Here is a 12459-nt window from a genome sequence, read left to right on the forward strand (position 1 = left end):
TTTTTTGGAATATCGATGGAAATATGATTGTGATCAGTAAGGATGTCTTTGAAGGAATGAATCATACGATTGGTGTTGTGCATCTTTACTCATTAGATATAAATATATTTCATATTTTAATTTCTAATAAGATCAGTGAACTAATTAATAACATCCATATATTAGTGCATTAGGAGTTAACTCATAATGATTGCATCAAGTTTTATTTGTAGATCGTGTCGAGGAAGAAAATAATTATTGTCGTGGTGGAAACAAAGAAACAAAATTTGACAAGTTCATAGCAAATAGAGAAACACTTGGGTTCTGTATACACATAATTCATCACTCGCCACGTGTCCGGGGAATTACACGTGGAGAGCACACAACTTGGAACATCAAGACACGATGCCACGTATCAACACCCAAGTACCATATGTCGTCAGCATATGTTCATCATCGAACTGATCCGATGGCTAGAAATCATGGAGCACTAAAATCACTAGCCACCGCGAAGCACTGAAGAACACCCAAGGACTCACTTTATTCCATCTCGAGAAGGATCTAAGATCAACGACGAGGGATAGTCTAACTGACACGGATGTGATGGGAGCCGCAGACAGCTGTCTGGCGCGTGTATACAGCCCAACCACCCACATTAAACACTCTAGACATAAGATACGTGTCAACCAGCCTGTGGAGGAGAAAGAGTCGCCTCGTCATCACCAAGTAAAACCGCTTGGGGCATCGGTAGAAGACGAAGACACCAGCGGGATCAACACAAAGAACAAAAAGATAAGGTGACGGTCGACTTTAGCAGTGGACCCCACTTGCTATCCCTATAAATACCCCTCTCCACTAAGAGAGAAGGGGTCGACCAGTTTTTAACAACTAGAGAAGAGAAATAGGAAGAGTAAGTATGAATCATATTTCCCCTTTAAGCATCGTTATTCACCTAAAGTCATTTGACTATCTTTGTAATTCCTCAACACATAGTGAAACACCAACCCCGTGGATGTAGGCCTTAGTGTTGAACCACGTAAATCACTGTCTTATTTACATTTCAGCACTTTACTTTTTGTTATTGTCATTAAGCTTCATGATACAATCATCGTAATTATAAAGAATGGATGAATGAATCCCTCCCGACTAGACAATGACGAGTCCGAAGACTTTGAGTCGATGAGTCATTGTGTTTTATGCCACTTCACATCTATTTATTTTTTATAACGCTTTAGTTACAAATGCGGATATTGTTTGTGAACATGTGGATGCCATCGTGATATACGTGTTCACAATTTGGCGCTAGAAACAGGGACTTTGTCCCGGTAAAAGATTTATCTTTCCTGTGATTTTACCCTCTTTTAGGCTCTCATCGTTATTCCATGTGAAATAGCGTCTTGAATAAGTCTCCATCGTTTTGTTATGTTTATTTTCAAAAAACGATATTTCCTAAAACAAAACCTATCAGATCTAGTTTTTCCTTAGATCTAGCTTCTCCCTTAGATTTTAAGCCATTTTAGTCAAGCAATCAGGATTTATTCTCTTCAAGTGTGGGCCAAGTCCTTTTTAAACTTTGTTTCATATCTAGCGTTGGTTTTGAAAAGATTTTCTTTGAACTCATTTGTAAAGTGCTATCTTTGGATCTAATTCGTTAAACCTAAAGATATTTCCCTTGTGCCCTATGTGTATCTGTGCTTTTTTCGGATCTGTGCTTTGTTCTGATCTGTGGATCTGTACTTTTTTCGGATTAATAAGTTTTCCTAATCCATTTAACTTTGTTCACTTAGAACGAGTCTTTGAATGATCGCATTTAGGACCATTTCTCTTACGCTGTCAGCAATTTTCAAACTGGAGCTGGGGTATTTAAAAGATCCAATACCTCTGAAGAGGGGAAAAATAGTTGGGTTATCTCTTTCTAGAGCTGGAAAACAAGCCAAAACCCGCGGGTTAGCTCGGACCGGCCCGCAAAAAATCCGTGGCCGGCTCGGCTTGTTTTCTAAACAAGCCGGGTTAGGGTTGGAGAAATTCTGGCTTGTGGGAAAACGGGTTAACCCGGACCGGACCGTAAATTCGCGGGTTTAACCCGTAACCCGTATACAGTAATGAGTTTCACTTAATTTCTACCGTCAGATTATCTTGGATTAATCACGTTCGTTTGTTTAAGATATAAAAGCCAAAAACCCTAAGGAAGATTTCATTTCTTCTTCCTCTTTTCTTTCTTCTCCACTGTCTCCTCACCGCCTCCATCTTTGTTCCACACTTCACAGGGTTTTGCTAGTGCTCCCTAGAGGTTGAAGATAATCAGATCGACTGTAAGAGTTGATCTAAAGTTTGATTTTGAACTCGGTTCAAGGTGGATCTGTGACTGTGAGATAGTAAAACGAATCTGAGAAGAAAGTAAAGTTTACTGTTAGGGGTTTGGAACTTTGGATTATGGAATTACAGGGTTTTGATCATTATTTGATTTTCCGTTGGATTTACATAGAAGGGATGAAGAAGTTTGGGTTTGTTGCTGCTACAGCCTACCGATGAATCACTTTCTATATAATTAATGGTTGATTGAATCAACCATTAAAGACCCTTAAATCTCTTCTTCATTCAGCGGACAAGGATGCATGCAATTGTAATGAAAAATCATTCAAACAACTGAAAACGGTAACTGGTTCACAGATCTTCTCGAGATTCTTATGTTTATAATTGATTACTTCTATGATTGTTCTTAAATTTATTGTATTTGGTGTTTAATTTTCTGTTTTCACTCTTCTACAGGAAAGCACCAGTTTTTGTACAACGGATGTTTATATAAATGACCCGGAGAGTTTGGTTGGTTGGAATCATTCGATTGATTGAAAGCTAGTGGTTTATATTGAATTGAATAAAATTTGTGGATTTGAGGAAATTGTTATTTAGGGGAGTTTTGTTTTTGTGTGAATTTTTAGATATTTTGTTGGATTTTGTCGAATTGAGAATTTGATGTAGAGTAAAAATTGAGGTTGAAGAATTTAGGGGCAGAAATCATAGGGATAAGTCTCAATTTCTGATTGAATTCATTTTTATAGGACTTTTGAGATGAATTGATTTAAGTAATTGGAGGTTGTAACCAACCTAGTGGTAATGCTCAAGGCACTGATGGTTAGAGACGGTTGATGGCAGTAAATAAGAGGAAATGGTTGAGCTTGGTTATCGTTGTTTGATGGAAGAAGATGGAGGCAGTTGAGAAATGGGTTTATCATGGACCATGGTGGTGAGTCCGGAGACGTTGAAGAACTCAAGTGGAAAAATTGTTTTTATTCTTGTTTTAGATTAATCCTTGTAATTAATTTACATCTTGCAATTTGTCACAAATTAAGTTTATTAAATTTAAATTTTATTTTTAATTAAACAAGCGGGTAACCCGTAAACCCGCAAGCTTTATCCGCTACGGGCGCGGGTTGAAGAAATGCCACCCATGAGGAATTTCAACCCGCAGGTTTTGGCCCGTGTTAACCCGAACCCGTGTAACTCGTAACAAGCCAGCCCGGCCCGCTCGTTTGCCAGCTCTATCTCTTTCTACATTCGGCGTCAAGGTTATTTTTTTCAAAATTGACTGCTAATAGAACCTCTGTGAATCCTGCTTCTTTGTCTACATTTCATCTTTTGCAGAGATATCAAGGATGGAGAAAATCAAAGATGTGGTAAAAGCGAAGGCCTCATCAAAAGAAACGCCGAGGACAACACCGGTTGTGACCCGAAGCAAACAGAAAGGTGAGAAAGTAAAGGCATCAACCCAGAAGGTGGATACAGTAGAAATCACCTCACCACTAAATGCCAACGAAATAGCAGCAACATCGGTCAAGGCTGTAGCAGCGAAAGCTGATGCAACAAAAGCAGCAGCAACTTCTCGTATCCATGAACAACTTGAAGGGTTTGCAGAGTCAACAATGCAACAACCAGCCTTCGGGATGCCGCATGCCAATGCTCAAAATCAGACTTTACCGGTCACCATACCCTTGCTACCAACTAATCAACTAGTGAATCCCCATAACAAACCACCAGTAGGGACCACCGATCCGCCCATACCCCTAATCCAAACGGTTGATGAAGATCATACCATGGTGGGTGAGGGGAAAAGGCAGGTTGGAAACTCAAATAAAGGATCAAACCATTCCACCTAGATAATGAGAGAGCTTGAGGAACTAAAAAAGAATCAGAGGGTATGCGCAGAGGCGGTAGCGCTGTTGGCACGGGAAAACCAAGAACTCAAAGAAAAGATGGCTCAGAGCTTAGGAGTGGTGCACCAACATGACGAAGCCAATTCAAAAGCACCAGAGCCAAATCATGACCGAATAATGGTTGTGACGAATGCAGCAAATCCCGAGCCATTGAACCGAAGAACAACCAGAGGAAACAGACCCAACGATCCAGATTATGTTCCAGAAGATTCGGACTATTTTGACAGCGAAGATCAAGCACCAAAACAAAACACAACCAACGATGATCACCATCGTGCAATGGAGGACCTTCGTGCTGAAATGATGGCAGAGATCAAGCAGCTAAAAGCCAAGCAAGGAGGGGGAGACTAGAAGAGGTGATGAGAGAAGGAACCACCACACCACTGACCCCACACCTGGCCAAAGCACTTATCCCTCAGAAGTGCCCTGTCCCGACATTCGAATGTTATGATGGGTCCAGCGATCCCGCAACACACCTTCGTTATTATAATCGTATCTTAGCCCGATGAGAGCAAGACGATGCAATCCTCTGCAGGTATTTTCCTTCGAATCTGAAGGGGTCAGCACTATCTTGGTTCGACAACCTACCGCCCAACTCCATCAACTCCTATGACCATCTCACTGAGAAGTTATTAGAAACTTACATGTACAACAAGACTGTCAACACAGGAATGGATAAGCTCTTCTCGCTGGAAACTGCGTACAAGGAGACGATCAGGGAGTATACCGACAGAGACTTATATAGTTTTCAAATCAGGGTTTGCAATCAACGTTAGCTTGGTAACAAAGCATTCAATATTCATCGTTAGATGAAAACCTGATTAGATTCAAGCTAATATTTCTCAACTGGTGGATCGAAAACTTAGCTTGTTACACACAAATGAAATGTCCAATTTTGGGTTTACGAACCGTTTCCAAACATTAACATTTGTTGGTTCAACAATAGTTAACCAAATGGTTAGCCATATGATTACTTTCATATCAACCATATTCTTCTTCACCATAACTAGTTCAGATGACTCAAATGAACTAGTCAGAGAGTTGTTCAATTTCTTATATATTATGTAACTACACAAGACACAATCGAAGCAAAAAAAGTTTGATTCACTCGAATCGGTTCATGAACTTTATAACCACGGTTTGCAAAAGCATCCCTTAGTTTAAATAAACATGAGTTCAAGAACAACCGGTTTTAGATATAACCTGCTGAAGTTCGCGGACTTAAGCTCATGGAAGGAGTTCACAAACTCCAGCAGAAATTCTCGGGTCGAGAACTTCCGCCAGTTCGCGGACTTGGCTCACGCCACTTCCATTTTTCTTGATCAACAAAGTTCGCAAACTTTGGTTCAAGGAATAAGGACTTATACATATATGTGTTTCCACAACAATGATTATATACTACCAATGGTTATGTAATCTAAACTCTCATTTCAATCATTGAAACATTCTCAGAGGACGGATATAGCCGTTATTCACATACCATTTTTCGTCAGAGCAAATTTCAAAGTGATTGAAATATAACATGACTTTCGTCACTAGGTAAAGATGAATTCGGCTAAAGAGAAAGCTTACCAACACATATTTCGAGAAATAGATAGGCGAGATAAACTCGGCTCGAAATAGCAAATATGCATAATGAAAGTCTATATATCAAAACGACTTTTGCCTCAAGAGTAGGAGATAGAATAGATAGACTTTTGAGTGACAGATAAGTTCAAGTCTCCACATACCTTTTAGTCGATGAAGATCCACCAGTTCCTTGAGTAGCCCTTCGTCTTATATGATGATTGCCATGGAGTTCTTGAGCTCAACTACACTTTTTATCCTAGTCCGAGACCTTTAGCTATGTAGGCTAAAAATCAAGACTTATAGTTTTGATCACTAACATTGACAAACATGCTTGAGATAGCAACGCATGCGAGTTCGATCGAGCAATGCTCTAACAGTCTCCCCCTTTGTCAATTTTAGTGGCAAAACTATTAATCATATGGAATACAAAAAAATAAATAAATTAACTTTTGTAGCTCCTATTTCACATGCCTAATCTTCAACATTACTCGAAATCTTCGTCACTTCCAAGTACTCCAATGATCCCAAAGGTTGTAAGTTTAGCATAATCGTTGTTGAAAATCCGTAGCTATAACAATAAGAAAACAATAGTTCTCAATCACTGTTATACAGTGTCATAGTATCATTACACGGCGTCAAAGTCCAATTGTATCACAACTTCAACAACAATACTATGGTGATATGTATCACTCCCTCTTAGTCAATACTCCATCTCACATGGAAACCACTCCCCCTTACATAATGATCCGAAAACCATATGTATTTGTAGTGTGAACTACATATTAATTCTCCCCCTTTTTGTCAATAAAATTGGCAAAGGTACAAGTACGGGATCCTAATGAAATTTCCGAAAGAGACATTTCTTGACCAAAAGAAAGCAAAAATATCAACTTTTTCTTTAGATGCAATCATAAAGCCGAAGCTAAATGCATTCATCAAGGAGTTTATAAAGATACAAGATAACCCCTAAAATATTCCACAACCGCACTTCCCACAAAGATATGGAAATTAAGCGCAAGTTCAAAAGAACTCTCCCCCATTTGATGTCATTCCCGAAAGAACAATAAGAGCGACCTTACTTTTACAAGAAAATAAGGATTTCTTTAGACACAAAAAACCATAAGGAAATGATTTTGTATCCAAAAATTCTCAATTAAACTAATCACAAGAGAACCCATGATTAATTTAATCGGAATACACAACCAAATTAATCATAAACGAGTCTATGATTTGTTTAGTTGGAAATGCTCACATAAGAAAACTTATGGAGCCGCACAGTATATACATAAAATATGGATCAGGGAAGATCAATACTGCGGAATATACAAAGATTCATTTATCTTCATCACTATTTGTACAATGACATACAATAGACATGATCTTTGTAAACAAAATATTTTAACCTATCTCCCATCAAAGAATTGACATAATAGGCTTAACTTTTGTTTGTCAAAATTTCATCGATCTTGTATCAATACATGCATATCAACATATGAAAGAGATAACCTTTGACAACGTATGGGACAATAATAGTTCACGGATGCAAACACACATATCCCATAACAAATTGCAATATATAAAACCATAAAGATTGATACTGCAAAAATCATCTTCCAAATCACTTTAGAATTTAAATAAATAAATATAAAAACATTGCAAGATGAAAACGTTGGACATAGCTATGTGTACTCACAATAATGGCTATTCCAAATCCTAGTTATCCTTCTTAAACAAAAACAAGAATAAAAATTCTCTTAAGAAGTTTTACTAGACGAATAAATCGGCTAAAAAAGCAAAACAAGGAGAAGATATTGTGTCAACCTAACACGAACTATCATCAGTTAGCCAATTTGGGATCCTCATGAGTTTTGAGATCCTTGAGCTTGTGATCAACTGCATCCTCTGCAACTTCAGAGAGGATATCCTTGTTGGGAAGATCTTTTGCATGATTTTTCATGAGACCAAGGTCAGGAATAACCTTTTTCAACTCAGATCTTACCATATCAAGACACTTCTTTGCATCAACAAGTTGTTGAACGTCAAGGACCACATCAGCTGGAATCTTGTCCTCAATATCTGAGTATGAATCAGGGGATTGAGGAAAAGATCCTTCAACTTCAACAAAGGTTCCTTTCTTTTGATCGAACTCGAAATACACCGCATTTATCAATGAAGTCTTTAGGTAAATCCCAAGAGCAAGAAGAATAAGCCATTGATAATAGAAGGCCTAGAGTGAGATATCCCAACTCAATAGGAAGGGTATATAAACGATTTCGAGAGGACTTAGGGTTTACAAGATTGGTTTGTGAGGACCCACAAACAAACGTGAACTTATTGAAGAAAGGTCCACAGAACCCTAAGTAAAAAGGCTATATGTGAAGATAGACTACACGGTACCTGAAAAGTGTTGCCAAGATGCAGTGCGCAGTTTGTTGATGATTTCATTATATCCTTTAGGTTGTCATCCATCTGTTCAAATCTGCAATCTTCACTTGAAACATGATTCTCATCATTCAAAGTTCCAGAAGAACATACTGGAAACAAATGATTCAAGAAGAAAAAGGAGTAGTAGGAGAATACTACAAAACTTTTGCTGAAACAGGTCATATCAACACATTACTTGCCCCATTTCAAGTTATATACACATGGGGAGAAGCCAACCTTTTATCAAGTGGCAGGATATGCAGAGAAATTCTCATGCATTTTTCCGGGTTGATATATATGCCATGTACCATATATATAATCATAGTAATGATGATATTCAGGGTTACTATAATTATTTCGAATCCTTTTCTTAAGGAATGACTTTTTCTGACACTTAGAGTCTACATTTAACTCACTGGAAGTATTGTTATCAACTTCTAATGAGTTGGTAGAGGAGCAAGTTCGTACATCATAATTACATGATTTCATGGGTACAGAACTTTTGTCAGAACAATTCTTTTCCTCAATCGAATGGGGTTTTTCTAAGAGTTTAAATACGCTTTCAAACGCTCTAGATAGATCTTTGTCAATTGATCCATTCTGAAAATATTCCTCAAAAAGATTAAGAGTAAATCTAGTGAGATTCCATTCCTTTGAGCATTGACTGCATTTTTTTAACCATCTTTTCTTAGAAGAACTTTTAGTTTTCCCTTTGGGATGTTTTTCATCATCTAGTTTCGAAGGTATACTAGATGGTATAAGATTATTAAAGAAGACCGTAGGTCTAAAGAGTAAAAATCTTTGAACAATTTTTAAGGAGCTCTGGTGTGCGTTACAGATGCCATGAGCAAGTCTCGCAAAAAGATTTCCCATAGGGATAGACTTTTGAGGATCGAACAAACACAAACTTATAAGATTTAAGGTGTTTGCCTGCTCTGATACCAATTGAAAAAACGGGGGTCTAACAACCTCACCCAATATTTCAATTAGCAATCTGTATAGACTAACTCTAATATACTTTCTAGAGAATCAACTAGACAGTCAGACTCAATCTAGATAAAAGTATATCAAAGAGTTAATATCTCAATCTCTCTATTTGATCTATACTCAAGCTAATGGAAATTTGTGAGTCTTTATCAAATACTACAGAGATAAACTTGGATGGTACCAAAGACCAATATCCAAATGTCAATCAATTTGAATCAACACCAAAGGTTGGATATTCTAATTGTTTGATCCTAACGCACAACCTGCGATATTTCAATTATATAACAAAATATAATGTGGAATATAATGCGATAACACAAACACCAGAAATTTTTTTAACGAGGAAACGACAAATGCAGAAAAACCCCGGGACCTAGTCCAGATTGAACACCACACTGTATTAAGCCGCTACAGACACTAGCCTACTACAAACTAACTTCGGTTTGGACTGTAGTTGAACCCTAATCAATATCACACTGATTCAAGGTACAGTTGAGCTCCTTACATCTCTGATCCCAGCAGGATACTACGCACTTGATTCCCTTAGCTGATCTCACCCACAACCAAGAGTTGCTACGACCCAAAGTCGAAGACTTTAATAAACAAATCTGTATCACACAGAAAAGTGTACGATGATAGATTAATTTGTCTCCCGCATATAAACCTAAGAGTTTCGTTCCGTATTTTGATAAAATCAAGGTGAACAGAAACCAATTGATAACCCAGACTTATATTCCCGAAAAACAGCCTAGAATTATCAATCACCTCACGATAATCTAAATCGTATGGTAGCGAAACTAGATATCACGGAATCACAAACGATGAGACGAAGATGTTTGTGATTTCTTTTTATCTTTCCCTATTGGAGATATAATCTCAAGTCAATTATTCAGTTGAACTCGTACGATGGAAAATGGCAAGATCAGATCGCTCAACTACAGGAGAAGTAGTTTCGTCTGGCTTCACAATCCCAATGAAGTCTTTTAGTCGTTAACCTACAGGGTCTCCAGAAGAAACCTAAGGTTAAAGGAGAATCGACTCTAGAAAAACCAACTAGTATCACACAGGAGGTGTGGGGATTAGTTTTTCCAGTTTCTAGATGTCTCCTTTATATAGTTTTCAAATCAGAGTTTGCAATCCAAGGTACCTTGGTAACAAAGAATTCAATATTCACCATTATATGAAAAACCTGATTTAACCAAGCTAATATCTTTCAACCGTTAGATCAAAACTTAGCTTGTCACACACAAATGAAATGTATTTCATTTAGGTTTCAGTAATCGTACCTAAACGTGTACACTTAGTTGGTTCACAAATAGTTAACCAATGGTCAGCCATATGAGTACTTCCACATTAACCATATTCATCTTCTTCACATAACTAGTTCAAATGACTCATAAGAACTAGTTGAAGAGTTGTTCAATTGCTTAGGTCGTTATAAATAGACACAATTGAAACAAAATCGGTTTGATTCACTTGAATCAATTCATGAACAATATAGCCACGGTTTGCAAAGATCGCATTCCTTATTGATTTATTGTTTAAGTTCATGAACTTCCGATTTGAGAAATATAACCAGCTTGGGTATGCATACGGGTACGTGTACCATAGCTACCGGAGTTAAGTTTACAAACTCAACAGAAATTTTCGGTTGAAAACTTTTGTGGGTACGCGTACGGGTATGCGTACCCAAGGTGACTGGTTTAACAAGTTTGCAAACTTACAAACTCAGCAGAAATTTTCGGTTTCAAAACTTCCGCTGGTACGCGTACCCAACATGTCTCCTCTACTAATACCGTATGCAGACACTTGGTTTCCGGCACATGGATTTATACACTAATGTGCGAACACACTATATATGCTTATATCCATAGTTGGTTACGTAATCTCAACTCTACATTTCAATCATTGAAACATTCTTCTGTAATGTTGTAACAATCGTTATTCACGACTATCGTCATCAAAGCTATTTTCAAGATTGAAACGTCATCATGACTTTCGTCACGGGTTAAGATGAAAAGTGGTTAAAGCCAAAGCTTACCAACACATATTTCGAGAAAAAGATAGGTGAGTAAACTCGGCTCGAAATAACAAATGTGTATGTATGAAAACTATCATTTTTATATGACTTTGTCTCAAGAGTAGGAGATAGAGTATATAGACTTTTGAGTGATAGATAAGTTCAAGTCTCCACATACCTTTCAGTCGGATGAAGTTTCACTTGTTCCTTGAGTAGTTCTTCGTCTTCGTAAGATGATCGCCATGGAGTTTAAAGCTCAACTACACTAAACTGTCCTAAACCGAGACTTAGCTATAAGTAATCTAGAAATCAAGACATACAGTTTTGACAACTAAACTTGACAAACATGCTTGAGATGCAACGCATGCGAGTTCGACCGAGCAATGATCTAACAAGAGTAAAATTTTGATATAATAAAATTTCAAAAAGAAATTAAAAATCAAAAGCTTGACAAGCCCAAACACAAATGTAGGGAAGGAGATATGGAAAGGTTTACAAATCAATCACACTTCCATCTCTTTGTTACCAATTTCACACTCTCAACATATATGTAAAAATGCTTAAATGATGTTCTTCACATGGTTTGAGTCACCGAGTTGGCTCGAAATGGGTCATAACATGAGCTAGCTAGTCATCCCATGGGAGGGGTTCAAATGTCATTTACTAGTTAGGATAACTGACACATAGTCACTTAACGGCCGTTACTTATTTTTTGAAAAAAACGGGATGGAAAAGGTCAATCTCGGCCACTTTATATATAAACATTCAAAAAAGCTGCCACTTTCTGAAATACAATACAAAAACATGACCAGTTTACTTGTTTTAACTAGGAGCGATTTTTGGGTATTAAAAATTACCGTCCTATTACATGATCTGAATCACTATCTCAAAAGATATTTTTCAAGTTAAGCGGTAAAAATAAAAAAACAAATAACAGAATCAAAATCAAAATCAACGTTTGTGGATATAAAAAACAGATCAAAATATGAAACAATAGATTAAAAAATTGAAACAAGAAATCAAACATCAAACGAATATTCATGATTGATCCATATCTTCATACATTTTCATTATTTATGATGAAATTATTTCAACAAATCTTGCCAAACAGCTAGTCCGAGGTCTCAAAATTTCGCAAAAAGCACCATCTATTTTACATCTCATGTATGCAGATGATCTATTAATCATCTACATAGCCTCCCAATAGAGCAACATCCACCTAAAAAAGCTTCTTCAATCATATGGAACATCAGCGGGACAAATAATCAA

The sequence above is a fragment of the Papaver somniferum genome, chromosome 3, assembly GCF_003573695.1.
Source record: "Papaver somniferum cultivar HN1 chromosome 3, ASM357369v1, whole genome shotgun sequence".
Lineage (NCBI taxonomy): Eukaryota > Viridiplantae > Streptophyta > Magnoliopsida > Ranunculales > Papaveraceae > Papaver > Papaver somniferum.